This window comes from Artemia sp. Qi Xiang Cuo, chromosome 4 (assembly GCF_049724085.1).
Source record: "Artemia sp. Qi Xiang Cuo chromosome 4, ASM4972408v1, whole genome shotgun sequence".
In the NCBI taxonomy this organism is placed as follows: Eukaryota; Metazoa; Arthropoda; class Branchiopoda; order Anostraca; family Artemiidae; genus Artemia; species Artemia sp. Qi Xiang Cuo.
The window spans coordinates 79,185,856-79,213,072 of NC_142797.1; the positions used below are offsets into that span (position 1 = coordinate 79,185,856).

The window sequence follows — 27,217 nt, forward strand, 5'->3', positions numbered from 1 at the left end:
AATCTTTATCATTGTGATAACGCTCCTTGATCTTTTGTCTAGCCTGCTCAATTTTTACTTCTCGATACGCCTGGTCGGTTGAATACCTTTGCTTTTCTCTTTTCAAGATACTATCTCTGTTGTTTGTGTAGTACTTTTTTTTTAACTTGAGTGCAGCTTGCTTGATTGAAACCATTATGTAATTATGAATGAGAACATTTACAGTTTTGACGCTTCTTATATAGCAATTATGACTTCAAGGCGTAATGATTTTATTTCATGATGACGTCATATCGCAATGATATTATTTCATGACGTCTTAAGAAACAACAATATAATTTCTTGTTTTTCTATTCACGTCATAGCTCTAATGTAAAACTATTACGACATTCATTATTTATCTAGTAGGGTTTCAGACAAGGTAATTCTAATGATGTACTTTTGTTTTGATTTGACTCTATTGTTATGAGTTTTGTTATATTTCTTATCATTGGACTGATCGTCTCTTACTAGATTGCTAGCTACTGCTGCAACCCAGATTCACATATATAGTTATTTATGAGAGGCAGCCTGGCCGAGTGGTCCAAGGCACTGGTGTTAGCCACCAGTCTCTTTGGAGGCGTGGGTTCAAATCTTACCGCTGGTATACGATTATGTTTGAAAGACTGCAGTGTGAAAAGACATCAAAAATGCAGTTTTTGGTGGAAATTTTTTTTCTCTTTTAGAAATAATTTATTTTAGTTACAAAAGGTTTTTAACCCAATTAATTTCCTTTAAAATGAGCTATTGAACAACCCTCTACGATGTTCCAGTGCCAAGCTATCTGTGGAAAAGAAAAAAAAATCCCGTTTAGGCAGAATGTTGTAGTAGCTGCCACTTTTCTTGATTTTCAAGCCAATATATTTCCCTTGCTGTTCAAGCCAAGGGACAGAAAGTTTCCTATACAGGGGTTTCGGACAAGGCGGTTCTAATGGTGTACTTTTTGTTTTGATCTGACTCCTTTGTTAGGAACTATGGGTTTTTATATTTCTTAACATTGGACGTGATCGTCTCTTACTAGGTTGCTAGCTACCGCTGCAACCCGGAAAGCCAAAGCCGTGGAAAAAACTTTTTGAGGTAAAGATGAACAAAAATGTGCAATGAAATCAATAGTTGGAAAACCAGGCACAGCGATATCTAGCCACAAAAACGATATAAATAGGTCAGAAATTTAAGAAAGAATTCGTATTTTTCACAGGGCGGTTTTATCGAACTTGGTTTGGCGTCATGACATCAAGAAAAGGCTCAAATTATGTGCAGTTAGAAGACAAGTGACAGTGAGAATTCATATATAGAAGCGTAACGCTGTATCCGAACTTATACTCCAAGAAAATCATCAAGAACCCTCCTGGTCCTGAAATACAGCTTAGACACTTTGGAACGCTCAAAGTTACCGATTTCTATTGCCCTTTAGAACAAGGGCATTTGGAACAAGGGATTCTACAGCAGTATGAGTCATTTTTGGCGAAACCTGTTTCAGGAGGGCAATAAATAGTTTCTCTTTGAGCATGGCAGCAACCTCATGCTTACTAGGTTTCATTTTCTCAACAATCTTCTCAGCAGATGATTTAGATTTGACATACAGTTTCTATTCCTGTTTAAACTCTCTTAGCTCACTGATTTACGCTGAGTCGGGGCAAATGATGTCCAAAAACTGCCTACGAGCAATTGGGTTCTCGAGATATTTTGGTATTTTGAAAACAACAGCATAAGAGGGCTGGAGATTGACAATTACTAGGTTGGTAAGGTCTTGTACTCTAGTCGCCGCTGGGCAACATAGGCTCCGCGGTTTAGTTGTAGACACAAAGTTTTTAAATATAAACCGTTTAGCATTTAAGCTAAAATTTGGGAGTTTTATTTTTAAATGCTTACAGCAATAGGCTTGCATCTTATCAAGCCTCTTGTTTGGCCATTAGTTATTTTTTCTTGATTTGTCAGATTCTTTATTGATTTCTTTTTTGAGATTATCACTACTTTAGGATATATGATTGAGAATGTCTTATGATAAAGTTTTAGGTTTTTCATCCACTTTATTTTATTTTATTGTAGAAGTTGCAGATACATCATCAAGTAATGCCAATGCACTTATGGAAGCTTCAAATTCTGACATTGGCTTGCATAACAAAAATTTTAGAAAAGACTATGAATGCAATATAGGCCATAAACGATTTCCTTTCCATTCACAATTGGAATCACATCAAAGAGTTCATACGGGAGAAAAACCGTATAAATGTGATTTTTGCATAAAGTGTTTTACTCAATCCAGTAGTTTGAAACTTCATCAAAGAGTTCATACGGGAGAAAAACCGTATAAATGTGATTTGTGCAAAAAGTGTTTTGCTCAATCAAGCAATTTGAATCTTCATCAAAGAGTTCATACGAAAGAAAAACAGTTTATGTGTGGTGTATGCCAGAAGAGCTTTACTCACATGGGCAGTTTGAAAGAACATCAACGACTGCATACAGATGATAAACCTTTTAAATGTGATTTGTGCAAAAAGTGTGTTACTCAATCAAACCATTTGAAACAACATCAAAGACTGCATACAGGTGAGAAACCGTTTAAATGTGATTTTTGCAAAAAGTGTTTTACTCAATCAAGCAGTTTTTATTGTCACCAAAGAGTGCATACATGCGAAAGAGAATGCGAGAGAATTCAATTCAAAAATTAAATTTAAGGTTTTTCCTAGAGAAAAAATAAGCAAATTTAAACCTCTGTATTATATATGAGTATTTGTTTTTGAGGTCCATAACTGAGACACCTGTTTAATTGGGGTTATTTAGACACTCAAAGGCACCGAACTAGAAAACCCTTCTAGATATTTCACTTGTTTTGAAGCTTTCTCACCCCTAAACTATTCCTTCTTCTGGTCTGTTTTAATTGTACCCTTCCTCTGATTGTGCCACTGACTTTTTTAGTCATAATTGCGTTTGAAGTGTAATAGATTGCTTTGTGTTCTTGCAAGGGAACCTTTTTTTAGGTTATTCATTGCAACAATATGTTTTGAAATATATCTACGATTTTGTATTTTAACTATTATCTTTTTTTTCAATTAAGTTACAGTCCATTGAGTATAGTTAGTTATGGCATTGTCTTATTTAATTGTTATTATGTTTATATCTGATTGAAATTTTTGCTACTGGATCACCATGTATCCTGGATATGAGTTTTTTTGCTTCTTCATAAAAAAAAAATCAGCTTGATGGATTTACCATTGCAAAGGCTAGCAACAACACTGCCAAATTAACCCTGAAGGGTGCCTGCAAATTTGCTTTCCTTGTACTCTACTAAATAATGTATTTGTTTTAAATTCATTAATTGATTCGTTCATCTTGGGGAATACTTTTGCTTATTTTTTTGGAACTAATCGAAAACTTGAACGCTGACAAAAAAACTGTATATTTCAAAAAACTCATATAAACTGTATATTTCAATTTATTCTTTTTACAGTGTTTATCTTTATTTATTTCGTGAATTTCCAGGAACATTCTTTAAATTAATTAACAAAATTTCCTAGTTTAGTTGTTTGACATCAAAACAGGCTTACAAGACAAAATATTTACTTGGATATACTTGGAAATTTTTTTGGATTCAGATTTTTACTTGGCAGCGTTTAGAGAAAAGGATCCATAGAAACGTGGTTTTACCAACAATTATCACTCCGGCGGGTATCTGCTAATAGGTCTTATTATGGGATCGGTCATTAAAACAAAAGTTGTCCAGTAAAACTAAGAAAAAAGGCCAAACACTTCATTTTGAGCAATAGAAATGTTTTGATACCGAAACGCATAGGAAAATTTGCTTAATAACATTACCAAAATGGGATATTCAGAAATATGCCTTTTTCTTGGGGAAAAGGGGTGGGGGCATCCTGAGCTTAAAGTTTTGCAACATTTCCTGGGTTGAAAGGTCATTTCCTATAATTGAGTCCTAGGAGATCGAAAATGACATCAAAACTGAAAAATTTTATCACTTAGTACCCTATTTACCCATTTTTATTTCAATTATGCATCTAAGTGATAGAATTTTTCCATTCTTACGTGATTTTTATCCTCCCAATACTTTAATTAATAGAAAACGACCTTTTAAGCCACCGAATACTGCACTAATTAAGATACTGATTTTTCATCTTCCTCTGACCTTGCTGGGGTGGAATTGGGGTACTAAGCGATAGAATTTTATAATTCTGATGCTATTTTTGGTCTCCACACACTCGAAATAATAGAAAATGAACTTTCAATTATATATTTTTTCTTCAATTATGTACTATATTATTATTTTATCGTAAATGCTATTTTTATCCCTTCTTGCCTCGCCTAAGAGAAAAATGGGGTAGTAGGTGGTGGAATTTTTCAGTTCTGATGTCATTTTTGGTCTCCCCAGACTACACTTAACAGGAAGCGACTTTCACTCCACCAAATATTGCACAAATGTACATTCTGATATTTCATCCTCTCAGAACTTGCTTAGATGTAAATGGGGCATTAATAGCTGATATTTTTTAATTCTGATATCATTTTCGGTCTTTCTAACTTCTTGTTATTTATGGGGAATTCAAACATTGGTTTATCCAAACGATAAGTGGCAGCAAATGGGGTTACAAGACATGTGACGATGAGAATCAAAAATGAAAATGAACAAAAAATATATATATTATATATATATATATTATATATATATATATATATATATATATATATATATATATATATATATATATATATATATATATATATATATATATATATATATATATATATATATATATATATATATATATATATATATATATATATATATATATATATATATATATATATATATATATATATATATATATATTCTTGCATAAAAAAACGATCTATATAGGTCAGAAGTCTGAGAAAATTTGTTAAAAGCCTCAATATTGGAAAAATAATTATGTAAATGAAGCCATATTTATGAATACATTCGAAAAGCATACATACATCATATTTGCTTCAGTAGTGGTTGTATCGTTTTCAGTGTCTATGATGCAGGTAAAATAACATAAGAAACAAATAATTGCTAAGATATATGTAAACTGCAAAAATGTTAATGGTGTTTCATCAAAAATTAAATTTTTTTTCTTTTAAAATTTTTAACAGGAAGCGACTTTCAATCCACCAAATATTCCACAAATGTACATTCTGATATTTCATTCTCTCTGAACTTGCCTAGGTGTAAAATGTGCATTAATAGCTGATATTTTTAAATTCTGATATCATTTACGGTCTTTCTAACTTCTTGTTATTTATGGAGAATACAAACATTGGTTTATCAAAATGATAAGTGGCAGCAAATGGGGCTACAAGACATGTGACGATGAGAATCAAAAATGAAAATGAAGAACAAAAAATATATATATTATATATATGTATATATATTATATTATATATATATATATATATATATATATATATATATATATATATATATATATATATATATATATATATATATATATATATATATATATATATATATATATACATATATATTTAAATATATATATTATATATTCTATTTCTCAAAAACGGCTACATATTTTTTGGGAAAATTGGTATCTTGGGATATTCTTGCATAAAAAAACGATCTAGATAGGTCAGAAGTCTGAAAAAATTCGTTAAGAGCCTTGATTTTCGAACAAATAATTATGTATATGACAGTCATATTTATGAATACATTCGAAAAGCATGTTTGCTTCAGTAGTTGTTGTATCGTTTTTAGTGTCTATGATGCAGGCAAAATGACATAAGAAACAAATGATTGCTAAGATATATGTAAACTGCAGAAATGTTAATGGTGTTTCATCAAAACTTAAATTTTTTTTCTTGAAACTAGAAAAATACCAGGAAATTTCAAAAGAAGTTTTAATTTCTATTAGATTAAATCCACTTATAGTGAGATACGACAGAATAAAAACCAGTAAGCTTACAGTTTTCAACGCAACAAAATGAACTTAATGAAATCGAATTATTGGAATTCTATCTATGACGAATGAAACATTACAAAGGAACATGGCTCAGTATAAAATACCAAGCGTAATTAGTCTATTTACAAAATACGTTTGAAGCCTTTTGTATGAGAATCCATATATAGAAGCGTGCCGGAGCCTGACGGTGAAGCCTCTGGAATCCCGGTTATATATATATATATATATATATATATATATATATATATATATATATATATATATATATATATGTATATATATCGCCCTCGCCACCGCTTATCTTTTAACCGAATATTTTTTCGTTCGTCATTTTTGCTTATTATTTCAGATATTTTTTCAGTGCTTTTTTCCTTAGGTGCTTGGATGGGTTTTGTCACATTTTACGGTCTAGGTTGTTCATTTAAACCCATTATGAATTTACTTTTCTCAGGTCGTCCTCTTTATCTTTTCTCATTTGATGGTCCAGTTTGTTGATTTTGAGCAATTGTTAATTTACGTTTTTATCCTCTAGGTATCATAAAAGTGCTGAAAGCGTAATAGACTCATTACGCTGGTTATTTGTACTTAGCTATGTCTCTTGTGTAAATTTCTTTGCGTCATAGATTCTAAAAATGATACAACCACCACTCCCATATATTATATGTATTATCTTTTTAAATGAGTAATAATTATATTCTGTATTTATGTATTTTTTCTCGAAAAAGACTCTGTATTTTCCTTGGAGAATTGGCATTCAAGTTTCTTTGGCCTAAAAAAACGATCTATACACGTCACGAGTTCGAAAAAATTCGTAAAGAGCCTTTATCTGGAAAAAATCCATTGAATGACGTCATATTTTTGAGTACATTTCAAGAGCATCGATATGTCTTATCTGCCTCAGTAGTGGTTGTATTGTTTTTAGTGTCTATGATGCATACTAAAATTAGAGAAGAAACATATGATTGACAAGAAAAATCACATGAACGACGTCATAATTATGAACATATTTCAATAAAATAAATTAAATCATTACTGTTTCCTCTCCCCCCCCTCCGCAGGAGGGAACGAATCGTTTTTTTTTTATCAATTACCTATGCAACAATACAAAATTAGCAAAGCTGTTTGGACCTTTGGCTATTTTTTATCTGAAAAATGCCTTTTTTTGTAAATTAACCTTATTTCATCCTCAATGTCTAAACTCTGGACCGATCTGTTACCACGGGACGCCCTGAAGGACTTTGCTAATTAATTCAAGCCAAAAAGAATAGAAGGCTGTGACTCATACATCTACAAAAGATGCTGGGTAATTTAGTTTTGATTCAGTCAGAGGTTGTTATTTGGGGTTTGATGCGTTCGACGTATAGTCAGAGGTTAAGAGTAGCGTGCGCAGGGGTGTGTCTCAAAGTGTCTTGATTAATTGTGAGAGTTTTCTTTTAAAGTTCTTGTGATGAGTGTTCGGGTATTTAGCTGCCAAGGTTATACCGGTAGGCCACGATGCCACCAGTAATATACTGGTAAGCTACAATGCCCAATATTGGCGTAGTAATGTACGGGTGTCACCACTTATTGGAAGGGAAAGCCCCGGCCCCAAATTATAATGTGATGCCTGCGTCTATCACACCGGTTCTGCAAATATCGGGTTTGGTACTACCCTGTTTACACTATACCCTGTCCCAGGGTATGATAACGCGATCGAGTGGTCAAATGGCCACTTTCTAAAGCCAAATGCACCCGCCCTTGGGATACCATTAGAAATCTCTAACTCTCTCCTTGGAGGTTACTAACCCCCCTGTCAATATATTAATGACGGTATCTCGTAACTCTATTCCTACCCTGCCTGGGTTCCGGGAAAATTAGTAGACAGTTTGTAGAAAATACCTTACTTGTATTCTTCCAACGGTCACTTATAATAACAAAAAAATATGTTTCCCCGAACGGGGTCTAAATGCAGGCTAACTCACAAATAATATTCTTTACAGCAACTGTTCATAGGGGTGGACCTTCGCTTGGCCCATCCAATCCTCTCAATCCCCATTCAAAACTAATTCTACTTTCTTAGCTTTATTATTCTATGACTCAAACCAGGAAGTCCAAATTATAATTTAGTTCAAAGCTTACTTATTGCAAACAACTATTGCTTAGCAACGAGACTTTTAAATTGTCATTGAAAATTATACTATAGGCAAATCTAAGCAAATGTAATTACGGAACAAAACCAGGTCATTTATCTGAAAAGAAAAGAAACAGCGGTGGAACCCCAACACCTCCCCCCGTAAGATAAATGACCGCCAACGCGCTACCTTGGTCCACCCTTACAAACATAAACACATAACTTCAACTTCACAAAATCCATTTGCCTTCTCTCTTCTACCAGTGTCTGTTCTACTAATTCCACCACTTGGTTCTGGATCGGTCGTCATCAACACGTCTCTACTGTAGAACCACCATGGTCTAAATCGTATAGTATCTTCATTAGGTTTTGACAGTTGAAGTCCCCCAGGTTCGTAGACAATGATTGTGCGCAGCACAATCAAAACAAAAAATTTTCTCGCTCTCACGAATTTACATTTGAGAGGAGCAGAGAATCAGTTTCTGGCACATATGATGATGCCAGCCATCATGAAAAATTGGCTGTACTAGCCTCTTAATTTCCATCTGTGGAAACAACCCCACATCTCAATAAAAAAGTAAATTGCCCCTTGGCATAATTTCAAATAATCTAAGGCCGAAAATGAAAAGGCCTGTTAAAACGATAAGGGTACTGGAAATGGATTAAAATTTTGAGCGAACCATGAATCCTCTTTTTTCTGGGTTCCCTTCCCTGGGATAATTAAATGAAGAATATGCGTTGATGCTAATTGAAGATGAAACTTAGATACATCTCCCACTGAATACAATTTGCCGGAAATAATTGTCGGTTCCCATGAAGAGTAAAAACTATGAATAGGTTTACTGGACAAATGTTTGGGAGAAATATGAAGTGACTGGGAGAGAGTATCCCCCAAGGACTCCAGATCAGAGAGGCAAAATCTCGGTAAAGGGATCACAACTTGTCCGCCATTTGTGCATTGAGTAAAACGATTATCTTTCGCGATTTCCCGCAGGGGATCTTCCCCAAGGGATTCTTCCCCCTCATAAAAGATCGACATATCTTTTGAGTTGATAATACTAATCTCAGATTCCTTTCCAAGTTTTATCAATCCGACTCTATATACAATATCTCCCAATTTTCCCCCAACCCGTTGTAGGTCATTCATCTCTATTTTGTAACCGTCTTGTTTAATTCCCCATTGGTCTTGGACCTCTTTTTTCCCCTATTATTTATGTTATAAAGGCACAGCGCATCCAACATTTTATTTTTCTCACTATTATTTATGTTATCAAGGCACAGCCCATCCAACATTTTTTTATTTTTCGGAATTTCAGGCTGAATCTCCAAATTTTGTCTCGTTTTTGCATTCCTCTTTTCATCTCTACTTTTCTCAATTTTGTCATTAAATCATTAAATCTGATTTGGGCTCCAGTGTCCACCTTTGACTGCATTACTTCATTGTAGCTCTGTTTAATATCTTTTTTCTCCCTCTTAGTTTTCTTTTCTTTTGTAGTAGCATTAAATAAATCGTCATGAAATCTGAATTGTACTCCAGTGTCCACTATCTTTGACTGCATTTCTTTATTGTAGTTCCGTCATGCATCTTTTTTCTGTCTTTTAGTTTTCTTTACTTTTACCGCAGAAACAAATATTTCGTCATCAAATGGGAACTGAACTCCGACATTTGGTTTTTCATATTGTACTAAAATTTCTCAAAATCTACGAGGAAAACCGCGTACAATAAATTTCGTCTCCTTTTTCTCTGGTACGATCAGTGTTTTATTTTGGCCTGTACTTGTTAGCCTCCATATTCATTATAAGTGTTCTCAAGTTTCCTATTTTCTGCAAATTTTTCTGAAAAATCATTATCGCGCGTCTTATTTTCAATATTATGTGGTCTCTTTACTTCTGCATCCCACTTTTGCGGATTATCAACATTTCGAACACGAGTATCAAGTATTTTGTTTTTCCGACAGGGTGGCGCAGCCTCCCAATTTGTTTTATGGGCCGGTCCACCTCCCTCCGCAGTCAGCGAAGTTGTATATTTTCTCTTAAAAGTTTTTAATGTTTGGTAATTTTCTTTTTCTCGCAATTGATCCTTAGACAAATTATTATGGCTATCTGACGGCCTATAAGTAACTTGTGGTAAAACTTCACTTTGCGAATTTCCCCAACGCGTTTTCATTAGTCTGTCAATGGTTTTTGAAATATCCTGGTAATATTTTTTATCGGCTTCCCTACGGGCCTGTCTTTCTTCCTTTCTTTCTCTTTTACCTGTATGTTTCCTATCTCTATGTTTCCTATCTTCCTCCTCTTTTTGCTCTCTGGCTTTTCTTTCAGCCTTCATACGTTCTTGTCTTTCCTCTTCTATTTCCTCTTCTACTATTTTATGTAAAGTAGAGGGGTACACTTTTCGCGGTCTAGAATTTTTCTTAATTAATAGAAGAACCCATCCAATAATTTCCATCTGAAATTTGTCAACCCTCTTATTTAACTCTTCGTAGGGTTGAAAATTTTCTCTAAGTGCTGTTTTGTACGCCTCGTAAGCATTGTACGCCTCGTAAAAAACCCTATCCAATTCTTTATATAGATCCTCAATAATCTGTTGACGTTTAAGAACAATCTTTCTATCCTCCATCCCTTCTCTTAAAATGTCAATATGACTCTGAATCATTACAACAATTGCCGACCGTTCTTTTTCGCTTTCCTTAACAATTTCTTCATATATTTGTAAGTGCTTTTTATCGGCCTCCGTAAGGATTTTGAAAGCAATATCTTCTGCCTTGCTAGCTCCGTTGAATTCTGCTACTCTTATAAAAAAAACTCCATATTGCTATGACTAATGTCTTTAGACAAGATTCTTTTTAGAAACTCCTGGTTGCTAAATATCTTAGAACGACTATTTAATCTAGAGCTAGCTTTTTAAGGTTAGTTAGTCTCCATACATCCGTAAACCAGGAAGTTTTCGGTTGATCTCTCTCAAAAGCCCCCAATCGGGGCGTGTCTCGTCTCTGCTTCTTTTCTACGTTTCTTTTTTCCCCTGTCTCTTTCTTTATAGGCTACTCTAGCTCTTTCGTCCTCTTTTCTCTTCTTTCTAATTTCATCTTTCTCAGCCTGCATTTTTTCTTATATTCTCGGTGCTCTCTCAATTGCCTCCATATTAGCCTTTCTTTCTATTTATTACTTTTTCTATGGGCTTCACTCGCCCTTCTCGGTCATGAGTTAATCTCATCTCTGTCCGACATAATTTCAAAATTCCGTTAGCTTCAAATTACTTCTTCACTCTAAATGAAAACTCTCTCACCCATGTAACTTCCGGTCTCTCACGAAAAATTGCTGCGTATGAATCAGCCTTATATTTTTGCAAACTAATTAATTGCGTGATATATTGATTCGTAAATTTTTCAATTATGATCTAACAAGGCACAGCCCATAATAGATCTTCATAATTCTATTTATTGATTCCGTATTTTTTTTTCTTGTAATCACAATAGTCTACTCTTGTAGGCTAAATTACTTGTCTATTCGAAAACGCGGAATTCTTTTACTATCAAGTTTACTGATAGGACCTTTTCTTGCTGCCACCAATGTTCGTGGTATTTAGCCACCAAGGTTATACCGTTAGGCCACGATGCCACCAGTAATATAGTGGTAAGATACAATGCCCAATACTGGCGTGGTAATGTACGGGTGTCACCACTATAGCTCAGAAAAGTCAAAAATAGCAAACCACTCATCCCAAATCATAGGTTTCAGTCAAAACACACCTATGAAAGGCTAAGAAATCCAGCTCAGAAAAGTAAAAAAAATAGCAACCCACACCCCCAATCATAGGTTTCAGACAACACACACCAACGAAAGACAAGAAATCTAGCTTAGAAAAGCCCGAAATAGTAATTTACATATCCCAAATCATAAGTTTCAGCAATATTCACCTACGAAATACTAAGAAACCTTAGCTCAGAAAAGCCTGAAATATCCAACTACTCATCCCAAACTGTTGGTTTCAGACAACAAACACCTATGAGGGACTAAGAATCCTAGCTCTGAAAAGTCCAGAAAGCAAACTACACCTCCCAAATCATAATTTTCTGACAGCACACACCTATGAAAGGCTAAGAAATCTAGCTCAGAAAAGTCAAAAATAGCAAACCACTCATCCCAAATCATAGGTTTCAGTCAACACACCCCTACGAAAGGCTAAGAAATCCAGTTCAGAAAAGTAAAAAAATAGCAACCCACACAACCCAAATCATAGGTTTCAGACAACACACACCTACGAAAGACTAAGAAATCGTGCTATGAAAAGTCGGAAATAGCAAATTACACACCTCAAATCATAAGTTTCAGACAACACACACTTACGAAATACTAAGAAACCTTAGCTCAGAAAAGCCTGAAATAGCAAACTACTCATCCCAAACTACAGGTTTCAGACAAAAAACACCTATGATGGACTAAGAATCCTAGCTCTGAAAAGTCCTAAAAGCAAACTACACATCCCAAATCATAATTTTCTGACATCACACACCTATGAAAGGCTAAGAAACCTAGCTCAGAAAAGTCAAAAATAGCAAATTAACCATCCCAAATCATAGGTTTCAGACAACAGACACCTATAAAAGGCTAAGAAATCCAGCTCAGAAAAGTCAAAAGTAGCAATCCACCCATCCCAAATCATAGGTTTCAGACAACACACACCAACGAAAGACTAAGAAATCTAGCTTAGAAAAGCCCGAAATAGTAATTTACATATCCCAAATCATAAGTTTCAGACAACATTCACCTACGAAATACCAGGAAACCTTAGCTCAGAAAAGGCTGAAATAGCAAACTATTCATCCCTAACTAGAAATTTCAGACAACAAACGCCTATGAGAGACTAAGAATCATAGCTCTGAAAAGTCCAAAAAGCAAACTACACATCCCAAATCATAATTTTCTGACAACACACACCTATGAAAGGCTAAGAAATCTAGCTCAGAAAAGTCAAAAATAGCAAACCACTCATCACAAATCATAGGTTTCAGTCAACACACACCTATGAAAGGCTAAGAAATCCAGCTCAGAAAAGTCAAAAAATAGCAACCCACACATCCCAAATCATAGGTTTCAGATAACACACATCAACGAAAGACTAAGAAATCTAGCTCAGAAAAGCCCGAAATAGTAATTTACGTATCCCAAATCATAAGTTTCAGACAACACACACCTACGAAAGGCTAAGAAACCTAGTTCAGAAAAGTCAAAAATAGCAAATTAACCATCCCAAATCATAGGTTTCAGACAACACACACCTATAAAAGGCTAAGAAATCCAGCTCAGAAAGGTCAAAAGTAGTGATCCATCCATCCCAAATCAATAGTTTTAGACAACACACACCAACGAAAGACTAAAAAATCTAGCTTAGATAAGCCGAAATGGTAATTTACATAGCCCAAATCATGAGTTTCAGACAATGTCCACCTACGAAATACTGGGATACCTTAGCTTAGAAAAGCCTGAAATAGCAAACTATTCATCCCAAACTAGAAGTTTCAGACAACAAACGCCTATGAGAGACTAAGAATCATAGCTCTGAAAAGTCCAAAAAGGAAACTACACATCCCAAACCATAATTTTCTGACAACACACACCTATGAAAGGCTAAGAAATCTAGCTCAGAAAAGTCAAAAATAGCAAACCACTCATCACAAATCATAGGTTTCAGTCAACACACACCTATGAAAGGCTAAGAAATCCAGCTCAGAAAAGTAAAAAAATAGCAACCCACACATCCCAAATCATATGTTTCAGACAACACACATCAACGAAAGACTAAGAAATCTAGCTCAGAAAAGCCCGAAATAGTAATTTACGTACCCCAAATCATAAGTTTCAGACAACACACACCTACAAAATACTAGGAAACCTAGCTCATAAAAGCCTGAAATAGAAAACTATTCATCCCAAACTATAGGTTTCAGACAACAAACACCTATGATGGATTAAGAATCCTAGCTCTGAATGGTCCAACTAGCAAACTACACATCCCAAATCATAATTTTCTGACAACACACACCTATGAAAGGGTAAGAAATCCAGCTCAGAAAGGTCAAAAATAGCAAACCACCCATCCCAAATCATAGGTTTCAGACAACACATACCTATGAAAGACTAAGAAATCCAACTCAGAAAAGCCTGAAATAGTAATTTACATATCCCAAATCATATGTTTCAGACAACATTCACCTACGAAATACTAATAAACCTTAGCTCAGAAAAGCCTGAAATAGCCAACTACTCATCCCAAATCATAATTTTCTGACAACACTCACCTATGAACCGCTAAGAAATCTCGCTCAGAAAAGTTAAAAATAGCAATCCACCCATCCCAAATCATAGGTTTCAGTCAACACACACCTACGAAAGGCTAAGAAATCTAGCTCAGAAAAGCCCGAAATAGTAAATTACATATCCCAAATCATAAGTTTCAGACAACAAACTCAAACGAAATACTAGAAAACCTAGTTCATAAGATTCTGAAATAACAAACTATTCATCCCAACGTATAGGCTTCAGACAACAAACGTCTATGAGAGACTAAGAATCCTAGCTCTAAAAAGTCCAACTAGCAAACTACAAATCCCAAATCATAATTTTCTGACAACACACACCTATGAAAGGGTAAGAAATCCAGCTCAGAAAAGTCAAAAATAGCAAACCACCCATCCCAAATCATAGGTTTCAGACAACACATACCTATGAAAGACTAAGAAATCCATCTCAGAAAAGCCCGAAATAGTAATTTACATACCCCAAATCATAAGTTTTAGACAACATTCACCTACGAAATACTAAGAAACCTTAGCTCAGAAAAGCCTGAAATAGCCAATTACTCATCCCAAACTAGAAGTTTCAGACAAGAAACACCTATGAGGGACTAAGAATCCTAGCTCTGAAAAGTCCAAAAAGCAAACTACACCTCCCAAATCATAATTTTCTGAAAGCACACACCTATGAAAGGCTAAGAAATCTAGCTCAGAAAAGTCAAAAATGGCAAACCACTCATTTCCCAAATCATAGGTTTCAGTCAACACACACCTACGAAAGGCTAAGAAATCCAGCTCAGAAAAGTCAAAAAACAGCAACCCACACATCCCAAATCATTGGTTTCAGACACCACACACCTACGAAAGACTAAGAAATCTGGTTATGAAAAGTCGGAAATAGCAAATAAGATATCCCAAATCATAAGTTTTAGTCTACACACACATACGAAAGGCTAAGAAATCTAGCTCATAATAGCCTGAAATAGAAAACAACTCATCCCAAACTATTGGTTTTAGACAACAAACACCTATGATGGACTAAGAATCCTAGCTCTAAAAAGTCCAAATAGCAAACTACACATCCCAAATCATAATTTTCTGACAACACACACCTATGAAAGGCTAAGAAACCTAGCTCAAAAAAGTCAAAAATAGCAAACCACTCATCCCAATCATAGGTTTCAGTCAACACATACCTATGAAAGGCTAAGAAATCCAGCTCAGAAAAGTCAAAATAGCAACCCACACATCCCAAATCATAGGTTTCAGACAACACACACCAACGAAAGACTAAGAAATCTAGCTTAGAAAAGCCCGAAATAGTAATTTACATTTCCCAAATCATGAGTTTCAGTCAACACACACCTACGAAAGGGTAAGAAACCTAGCTCATAAAAGCCTGAAATACCAAACTACTCCTCCCAAATTATTGGTATCAGACAACAAATATATATAATGAACTAAGAATCATAGCTCTGAAAAGTCCAAATAGCAAACTACACATCCCAAATCATAATTTTCTGACAACACACACCTATGAAAGGCTAAGAAACCTAGCTAATAAAAGCCGGAAATAGCAAATTAACCATCCCAAATTATAAGTTTCAGACAACACTGACCTATGAACGGCTAAGAAATCCAGCTCGGAAAAGTCAAAAATAGCAACCCACACATCCCAAATCATAGGTTTCAGACAACACATACCTATAAGAGACTAAGAAATCCAACTCAGAAAAGCCCGAAATAGTAATTTACATATCCCAAATCATAAGTTTCTGTCAACACACACCTACGAAAGGCTAAGAAACCTAGCTCATAAAAGCCCGAAATTGCAAACTACTCATCCCAAACTATAGGTTTCAGACAACAAACACCTATGAGGGACTAAGAATCCTAGCTCTGAAAAGTCCAAATAGCAAACTACACATCCCAAATCATAATTTTCTGACAACACACACCTATGAAAGGCTAAGAAACCTAGCTAATAAAAGCCGGTAATAGCAAATTACCCATCCCAAATCATAAGTTTCAGACAACACACACCTATGAACGGCTCAGAAATCCAGCTCAGAAAAGTCAAAAATTGCAATCCACCCATCCCAAATCATATGTTTCAGACAACACACACCAACGAAAGACTAAGAAATCTAGCTCAGAAAAGTTTGAAATAGTAATTTACATATCCCAAATCATAAGTTTCAGACAACACACATCAACGAAAGACGGGGCCCGGGGAGAGCCTTTGAGGGTCTGTGGGACCCTTGAGGGCCGGGTGGTCCTTTGGGGTTGGGGTAGGGGGATCGGAACCCTTTGGGGTTGGGGTAGAGGACCTCACGACACTGTTCAAATGGAACTTGTGTATTATGATGACCACAGAGTTTCACCCTCTAATCCTCTTCTAAAATCTCTTCAAAAATCATCTTTTAAAATGTCTCTGACTGCTTTACCGAAATTAATCCCTAAAATAATATTTTGATCTGAACAGATATAATAAAGCCTTTAAAACGTATTATCCTGGGGTCTCCGGAGCTTGTTTGGTGCTTATGATTCGTTGGTGGCCCAAAGACCCTTTGCGCACCGGGGGCTTCCTTCAGGGTTGGGGTAGGGGGATCGGAACCCTTTGGGGTTGTGGTAGGGGACCTCACAACACTGTGCAAATGGAACTTGTGTATTATGACGACCACAGAGTTTCACCCTGAAATCCTCTTCTAAAATCATCTTTTAAATCATCTTTTAAAATGTCTCTAACTGTTTCGCCGAAATAATTCCATAAAATGCCTAAAACGGTTTCGCCCAAATAATCGCGAAACGTAATTTCAGCGTATTCCTTTTGTTTTTGGCATCTCTGCGCTGACACATTTGAAATTACTAAGAAACCTGATTCCCGTGTTAATCTATTCATCGCTAAGATCAAAACATCCGCTCGGAAACAATTCTCTTGGTAGAACTCCAAAGACATTAATATAGACATTCGCTCGGAAACAATTCTCTTTGGAAACATCAAATTAATTCCCCTTTCGTGAATCAATAATTCCCCTTAGAAACAACAAATTAATTCCCCTTTCGTGTCAAATCAATCAATCATGACATCAGCTGTCATGTGTGATCTAAACTTTGCCCTGGAAACAATTATGGTCGAACTCCAAAGACATTAATTAACTTGACGTCATCTGTCAGACATTAATTAACTTCCCCGGAAACAATTTGATTAATGACTGACAGCACAGGTGTTCGATGTCATTGACCTCATTAACCACGTTTTCTCCCTAATGACTCTATACCCATATTTGGTGTTAAAAAAAAGTTGTAGGTGGCAGCAGGGGTGAATCGTGGGACTATAAGATAGCCTTCTACTGATGTGTAGTTTGCTATTTTTGACTTTGCTGAGCTAGGTTTCTTAGTATTTCGTAGGTGTGTGTTCTCTGAAACTTATGATTTTAGATGTGTAATTTGATATTTCCGGCTTTTATGACCTAGGTCTCCTAGTATTTCGTAGGTGTGTGCTGTCTAAAACTTATGATTTGGGGTATGTAAATTACTATTTCGGGCTTTTCTGAGCTAAGGTTTTTTAGTATTTCGTAGGTGTTTGTTGTCTGAAACTTATGATTTGGGGTGTGTAATTTGCTATTTTTGACTTTGCTGAACTAGGTTTCTTAGTATTTCGTAGGTGTGTGTTGTCTGAAACTTATGATTTGAGATGTGTAATTTGATATTTCCGGCTTTTATGAGTTAGGTCTCCTAGTATTTCGTAGGTGTGTTTTGTCTGAAACTTATGATTTGGGGTATGTAAATTACTATTTTGGGCTTTTCTGAACTAAGGTTTCTTAGTATTTCCTAGGTGTGTGTTGTCTGAAACTTATGATTTGGGGTGTGTAATTTGCTATTTCCGACTTTTCTGAGCCAGATTTTTTAGCATTTCGTAGGTTTGTGTTGTCTGAAACTTATAACTTGGGATGGTTATTTTGCTATTTCCGGCTTTTATTAGCTAGGTGTCTTAGTCTTTTGTAGGTATGTGCTGTCTGAAACCTATAAAAATAAACTATTTCCGTAAAATCTGAGCTAATTAGGGTTTTTGACCGTAAACTCTAGTTTTGTGTAAGAAAATTATGGAAAATACAAGTCTCTGGTTCAAATGTGAAACTTAAGTCCAGTTATGAATCGAAAAATAAACTATTTCTGTAAAATCTGAGCTAATAAGGGTTTTTGACCGTAAACTCTAGTTTTTTTGTTTATTTTGTATGAAAATTATGGAAAATACAATTCTCTGGTTCAAATTTGAAACTTAAGTCCATTTTGGATCGAAAAATAAAACTATTTCCGTAAAATCTGAGCTAATAAGGGTTTTTGATCGTAAACTCTAGTTTTTTGTAAGAAAATTATGGAAAATACAATTCTCTGGTTCAAATTTGAAACTTAGATCCATTTTGGATTGAAAAATAAAACTATTTTTGGATCGAAAAATAAAACTATTTCCGTAAAATCTGAGCTAATAAGTGTTTTTGACAGTAAACTCTAGATTTTTTTTTGTAAGAAAATTATGGAAAATACAATTCTCAAGTTCAAATGTGAAACTTAGGTCCATTTTGGATCGAAAAATAAAACTATTTCCGTAAAATCTGAGCTAATAAGTGTTTTTGACAGTAAACTCTAGATTTTTTTATTTTTTTTAAGAAAATAATGGAAAATACAATTCTCAGGTTCAAATTTGAAACTTAGGTCCATTTTGGATCGAAAAATAAACTATTTCTGTAGAATCTGAGCTAATAAGGGTTTTATGACCGTAAACTCTAGTTTTTTTGTAAGAAAATTATGGAAAATACAATTCTCTGGTTCAAATGTGAAACTTAAGTCCATTTTTGTATCTAAAAAAAAACTATTTCCGTAAAATCCGAGCTAATAAGGGTTTTTGACCGTAAACTCTAGTTTTTTGTAAGAAAATTATGGAAAATACAATTCACTGGTTCAAATGTGAAACTTAAGTCCAGTTTTGGATACTCATAATGATGAGGACTGATGGTTCTAATTCAATATTTTTTTCATAAAAACAAACTATTTTTTTTAAACTTCGAAGTTTAAAAAAAAATAGTTTGTTTTTATGAAAAAAATATTGAATTAGAACCATCAGTCCTCATCATTATGAGTATCCAAAACTGGACTTAAGTTTCACATTTGAACTAGAGAATAGTATTTTCCATAATTTTCTTACAAAAAACTAGAGTTTACGGTCAAAAACCCTTATTAGCTCAGATTTTACGGATAGTTTTATTTTTTGATCCAAAAATAGAATTAAGTTTCACATTTGAACCACAGAATTGTATTTTCCATAGTTTTCTTACAAAAAACTAGAGTTTACGGTCAAAACCCCTAATTAGCACAGATTCTACAGAAATAGTTTATTTTTCGATCCAAAATGGACCTAAGTTTCACATTTGAACCTGAGAATTGTATTTTCCATAATTTTCTTAAAAAAAATAAAAAAATCTAGAGTTTACTGTCAAAAACACTTATTAGCTCAGATTTTACGGAAATAGTTTTATTTTTCGATCCAAAATGGATCTAAGTTTCATATTTAAACCAGAGAATTGTATTTTCCATAATTTTCTTTCAAAAAACTAGAGTTTACGATCAAAAACCCTTATTAGCTCAGATTTTACGGATATAGTTTTATTTTTCGATCCAAAATGGACTTAAGTTTCAAATTTGAACCAGAGAATTGTATTTTCCATAATTTTCTTACAAAAAAAAAAAAAAACTAGAGTTTACGGTCAAAAACCCTTATTAGCTCAGATTTTACAGAAATAGTTTATTTTTCGTTTCATAACTAGACTTAATTTTCACATTTGAACCAGAGAATTGTATTTTCCAAAATTTTCTTACAAAAAAACTGTAGTTTACAGTCAATAACCCTTATTAGCTCAGTTTTTATAGAAATAGTTTATTTTTCGATCAATAACTGGACTTAAGCTCCACCTATGAGCCAAAGAATTGTATTTTCCATATTTTTCTTAAACAAAACTAGAGTTTACGGTCAAAAAACCCTAATTAGCTCAGATTTTTCGGAAATAGTTTATTTTTATAGGTTTCAGACAGCACATACCTACAAAAGACTAAGAAACCTAGCTAATAAAAGCCGGAAATAGCAAAATAACCATCCCAAGTTATAATTTTCAGACAACACACACCTACGAAATGCTAAAAAATCTGGCTAAGAAAAGTTAGAAATAGCAAATTACACACCTCCAATCATAAGTTTCAGACACCACACAGAAAGAAAATTCTAAGAAACTTCAGCTCAGAAAAGACCGAAATAGTAATTTACATACCTCAAATCATACGTTTAAGACAAAACACACCTACGAAATACTAGGAGAGCTAACTCATAAAAGCCGGAAATATCAAATTACACATCTCAAATCATAAGTTTCAGACAGCACACACCTACGAAATACTAAGAAACCTAGTTCAGCAAAGTCAAAAATAGCAAATTACACACCCCAAATCATGAGTTTCAGACAACACACACACCTACGAAATACTAAGCAACCTTAGCTCAGAAAAGCCCGAAATAGTAATTTACATACCCCAAATCATAAGTTTTAGACAGCACACACCTACGAAATACTAGGAGACCTAGGTCATAAAAGCCGGAAATAGCAAATTACACATCTAAAATCATAAGTTTCAGAGAACACACACCTACGAAATACTAGGAGACCTAGCTCATAAAAGCCAGAAATAGCAAACTACCCACCCCAAATTGTAGGTTTCAGACAACACACACCTATGAGAGACTAAGAAACCTAGCTCTGAAAAGCCCAAATAGCATCCCAAATCATAGGTTTCAGACAACACACACCTATAAAATTCTATGAAACCTAGGTAAAAAAGGCAGGATATTGCAAACTAAAGGTGCTAAATCACGGTTTTCAGAAAACACGCACCTAGAAAATACTAAGAAATATGGATCTTAAAAGTAAGAAATAACCAATTATACAACCAAAAACATGAATTTCAGACAACAGACACCTACGAAATACTAAGAAACCTTAGTTCAGAAAAGCCAGAAATAGTAATTTACATACCCCAAATCAAAAGTTTCAGACAACACACACCTACGAAATACTAGGAGACCTAGCTCATAAAAGCCGGAAATGGCAAACTAGACATCCCAAATCATAAGTTTCAGACAACACACACCAACGAAAGACTAAGAAACATAGCTCAGAAAAGTCCGAAATAGTAAATCACACATCTCAAATCATAAGTTTCAGACAACACACACCTATGAAATACTAGGAGACCTAGCTCATAAAAGCCAGAAATAGCAAACTACCCATCCCAAATTGTAGGTTTCAGATAACACACACCTATGAGAGACTAAGAGACCTAGCTCTGAAAAGCCAGAAACAGCAAACTACCCACACCAAATTTTAGGTTTCAGACAACACACATCTATGAGAGACTAAGAAACCTAGCTCTGAAAAGGCCAAATAGCATCCCAAATCATAGGTTTCAGACAACACACACCTATGAGAGACTAAGAAACCTAGCTCTGAAAAGGCCAGATAGCATCCCAAATCATAGGTTTCAGACAACACACACCTACAAAAGGCTATGAAACCTATCTCAGAAAAGCAGGATGTTGCAAACTAAAGATCCCAAATCATAGGTTTCAGACAACACACACCAACGAAAGACCAAGAAACATAGCTCAGAAAAGTCCAAAATAGTAAATCACACATCTCAAATCATAAGTTTCAGACAACGCAGACCTGCGATATACTAAGAAACCTAGCTCAGAAAAGTCCAAAATAGCAAACTGCACATCCCAAATCATAGGTTTCAGACAACACACACCTATCCTTCTGCCAATCAACCCATCTCCCCCAAAACACTTTTCAGCCATTTCTCGTTAAAAATTTTATTTTCAAGTCATCCACTCGGGTTTTTCGCTAGGAATTCGGCCCACAGTACAGCACTATAAGCACTCTAAGACACCCCGCTCCCATCACCACACGACTTGTGTATTATACAGAACACATCGAAGAAGTAAAGCTATCCGTTATTAAAATTCTTTTCTTGCCATCTACTTCTCTCTTAGTATCAACTTTTTACTATACTATAATGTTAAACTCTATTTTAAATTGACAACACTGTTCAAACACCAATTGTGTATTATACAGTACGTATCGAAGAAGTAAAGTCATAAGACCACCCCTTTTTTTTCTCCACCTTCATACGATCCAATTCGCGAATACTATCTAGCTCTGTTTTTTTCTATTATTCAATTGATATCGTTTGTATAGTCCAATTCGTGAATCCCTTATCCCTTTTTGCAAATGTCAATCAAACAATACTAGACATTTCACATTCTTAATCAAACTACTCTCGAGTTAAGGTAATTGTCCAAAAAAAAAATATCGCTTTTTGCAAGGAGAATCCCCGCTCGTACTTTTTTAAAATTTGCACGTGAAGCTACGCTGCACATTCTTGTACAGTTGATATCAATAACAAAAACCTAGTCTGGTTGTCTTATACAACCATGAACATACTCTTAAAACATCTTGGACCACTTTATAGGTTGCCAGCTTTTTTTTTAAATGTAAACGTGAAGGTTAGCTGCATATTCTTGTGAAATTCCTTGTGCAATTGATATCAATACCAAAAAAAAAAAAAAAAAAAAAAAAAACAGTATGATTGTCTTATACAACCTTGACTATTGTTTCAAAACATGCTTGGGCACTTTATAGGTTTGCCAATTTTTTTGCAATATCCACGTGATACCACACTGTATATTCTTGTAGGCGTGAATGTACGCTTGAATGTACGCTTGAAAGTGCGTATATAGATACTACTCAAATGGTGCTCTAGATTTTAGAGGGTACAATAGGACGGACCGCTCTTAATTGTGGTTGTGCCTGTTCGTTTTAAGTCTGACTTAGTCTTTAATTTTAACTTATGTTCGTTTAAGGTTTATTTATTCATTCGTTTCTTTTCGTTGTAAATTTTACTTATTATATGACTTCATTTGTACTTGTTTTAGGTTTCAAGATGGGCTTGCAATTTTTTGGGATTTTTTTTTTAATTTATTGAAATAAAGGGTATTTAATCCCATATTGAAAGATGAATTTCTAATTTCTCACAGAAAAAAAAATCATATTAGCAAGATTCCATTTTGGTTGAAACCCCCCCCCCCCAAAAAAAAAAGAAAAAAACAACAACTATCAGCAAAATACATGGCTGCGTTCAGACAGGGAAATGTAGAGAACATCGCGCATAGTCCCTCCGTCAAAGAGGGACAGCTGGTAAACTTACAGTAATCCGTTTATTTGACCCCCTTAAAACATATTTTTTTAAAGCATAAAAAAAAATACTTACCATGCTCCTGCCACCTAGTCATGCCTTGTGCACCCATGAATAATCAACCTTAGTGCTATGCATATTTATGAAATATAATTTTGTTGTTTATTGAAAAAAGGTTTTGCTAAGAGGGTTGAGCCATCCCTCATAAAACTAATTTTTTTTCCAAAATTCATTTAAAGAAGGGAATATCTTTTTTTCAAAATTAGAGAACTAGATATTGCTTTTTTTAGGTTTTTTGATAAGTTTTAGCTGCTTGCCTTCCCTCTAATTTTTTTACTGGCTGCGTTCATTTTAAGAGCCATTTTCCAGAATATTGTTTTATATGTTTTTATATTTTTTAGCTCAGCCTTTTTATATTTCCGACGCGTGATTAGTAGTGAAGGGAAACATCTTCTGGAAGTCTGCCTGTATAATTTGTCCAGCAGTATCTTTCCGACTCCAGAATTACATTTTCAAGTTTAATCCTGGCAAGGTCAGTGTGTATCTATCTAATGTATGGGAACAACTGAGAAAAGGATTTCACATTATTTTTGTTTGGCTTACTGACGGGGGTGCACAGAGGGAATCAGAGACCTTAGACAGGTATAGAAAAAACCTCTTCCGTGTGTATGTACGTAGAAAGCTTGTAAATTGTTTTCAATTAAAGTGTAGCAATTATAAATCGCAATTTTCTTTAATATATATTAAGTATTTAATATATATCTTCTTAATGTATATCGCACTATCTTCTTAATAATATAATTATTCCATATATGATTATTTAATATATATTTACAGTTCTTCTTACTACTACTACTACTACTACTACTAAAAACTCACCGCAGCACCAAGCCGCCTGAGGCCAATACAGCTACGAACGCTCCTCCTCCATCATAATCTATTCAAAGCCTCCCTTTTTACACCCGCCCACGAAGTTCCCATTTCCTTTAAATCTTTCTTTATGACGTCCTCCCACCCCAGACGAGGACGACCTGCTTTCCGTTTAGCCCTAGACGGTTGGCCAAAAAGAACAATCTTCGGCAATCTGTCATCCTTCATCTGCACAACATGCCCTAGCCGCTTCAACCTTTCTTTCATTATAGCCCTAGAGAGCGATACTGAACCACATTTTTTGTATAGCCTATTGTTGAAATACGGTCAGTCAGCCGGGTACCCAGAACAATCCTTAAGATTATTTCAAGACGCTGGCAACACTGGTCAGATCGCTTCCTTCTTGTCCCATGGGTTCTGTGAAAAATCACCCTTAGCGAAGAAAGATAATGCACCACTGTGTTTAATTAAATATTAATATATATATTAATTATAAATCACAAAAATAAATTATAAATTACAAAACAAATTATAAATTAAACACAATAGTTTAGAAAATATTCATAATTGTGAATAGAACAATTTTTATTAGTTCTATTATATTTGTATTTTTGAGTGCGAGATATACAGTGCTAGAAATAAAAAAAAAGCTGTAAAACAATCAAATGGAGGTATAAATCAACGTAAAAAAAGACCCAATAAAATACCAAACCGGCAAGTCAAATTTTGGAAAATTTCAATTAGGGTGAACAACGTTCCGAAGCTGCCAGTACCAGAATTCGACATTCCAAAAGCCCCCGACATTTTAGCAGCACAACTTTTGTTTTGACAGTTTCTGAGCAAAAAGTATTTTTATATGTAAAAATGGTATTTTCAGACAAAATCTGCCAGCAACTTTGAAACCTGCCAAGTAGCATTGCTACTTTGCTACCCCACTTCTTCCATAATGGAGTTCGATAAAAGTGGAATTTAAACAGCTACAGAACACATACTGTTGGTTTAAAAGCCAAGTTGCAAATGGTTAACATTTTTGTTATATCTGCTACTCTACTTGAACATTTAAATAAATTGGGCCAAAATAGTGCAAAGCGAAATTATCCGGGCACACAAGGGGATTCCCCTCTTCCAAGACTCGATGAAGGAACCAGAGGGGGTTTATGGGATTATAAAAGCACTTTTTGGGACATTTGATCCCCTCTTAATAAAAATTCTCCAATTCCTATTCAAGGCAGCACTTAGTGATATCAAGTATCACCAGAAACTAGGGAACGTTTCTGTCTGACGCCGCTAGGCGCGCGGCGATCACGTAAGTTTTGGTGCGAAGTGTATGGCAACGACGTAATGAATGAACGTTCAGTGCGAAAATGGTGTATCCGGTTTAAAAATGGCCGAACCAACGTGCATGATGAAGAGAGGAGTGGACGCCCAAGCATTGTGACAGACGATCTTCTTGCCAATGTTGATGAGAAGATTCGTGAAAACTGGGGCTTCACAGTAACGGAGCTTTTGCTTTTCTTCCCATAAATTTCACGGACTTTATTGTTTGAAATTGCAATTCACAAGCTTGGATACAATAGATTTTGTGCAAGATAGGTGCTGAAAATGTTTACAGACCTCCGTAAAGGTCAGTGAATTGGAGAACCCTTTACATTTCTTGACGCCTACCACACACATGGTGATTGTTTACTGTATAGAATCGTAACAGGTGACGAGACGTAGGTGAAGCACGTCAATTACGAGACAAAATTGGAGTCCATGGAGTGGGGGCACACAAGTTCCCCCGAATAACCAAAATTTTTTTTTGGCAAACCTTGTCAGCGAGAAAGATTATGGCTATGGTTTTTTGGAATAGGCAATGTGTGTTGCTTATTGACTCTGTCGAGCGTGGTGCAACAATCAACTCTGATTGGTACTGCCAAACATTGCACAAGCTTAGAAGAGCAGTGCAAAACAAGTGCCGAGGGAAGTTATCGTCAAAAATTTAGTTTTTTCATGACAATGCCCTATCTCATACGGCAAATCGAACTACAGAACTTCTTGACTCACTTCAAATGGGAGATTTTCCCACGTCCTCCCTACAGTCCCGACCTAGCTCCGAGCGATTTTCACTTGTTCCCGAAGATGAAGAACTGGCTAGCGACACAGCGTTTTGATGACGACGACGAACTCCGGGCGAGCGTCACTGAGTGGCAGAGATCGCAGGCGGCGGATTTCTATGACGCAGGAATTTTGAAGCTTGTCCACCGCTACGACAAGTGCCTTAATTTGTTTGGTGACTGCTTAGAAATGTAGCATTTTAGTAACTCTTTCAGATGTATATAATAAAAATATTTTTCCTGTACCTAGTTTTTGTATTATTACAAAACGTTCCCTAGTTTCTGAATAGCCCTCGTATTTTACGTTGGATTTTATATTTTACGTTGCGTTTAATTTAAAAACAAGGTTAATGGGGCTATATTGTTCTTAGGCTCTCCCCTCAGAGTAAAATCCCGTTTATGCCACCATTAAATTTTCCTTATCAAGTAAAAAAAGAACACTTTTTATCTAATGAACGCCGAGTATTTGGAAGGGTTCTTTGCCTATCTTATCAATTGGGCAATTAATATGTCTTAGATGGTTTTTTAGTGTTGGAATATAAACAGGATAATTGCCATTCGTTTCCTTATGTA

At 35.0% G+C, this 27,217-nt stretch overlaps 1 protein-coding gene across 4 annotated transcripts in view; it reads left to right on the forward strand.

Annotated features, from left to right (window-relative positions):
• The window catches only part of LOC148953473 (E3 ubiquitin-protein ligase SH3RF3-like), a 207,187-nt gene that overhangs the window by 39,717 nt on the left and 140,253 nt on the right, over window positions 1-27,217 (forward strand). For 3 of the 4 annotated variants that reach the window (XM_089088551.1, XM_089088554.1, XM_089088553.1), the window contains exon 2: window positions 24,080-24,210. The gene's annotated coding sequence lies outside the window, so the exon portion shown is untranslated. Of the gene's footprint in view, window positions 1-24,079; window positions 24,321-27,217 lie in introns of all 4 variants that reach the window. The other variant, XM_089088552.1, reaches the window with a different exon arrangement.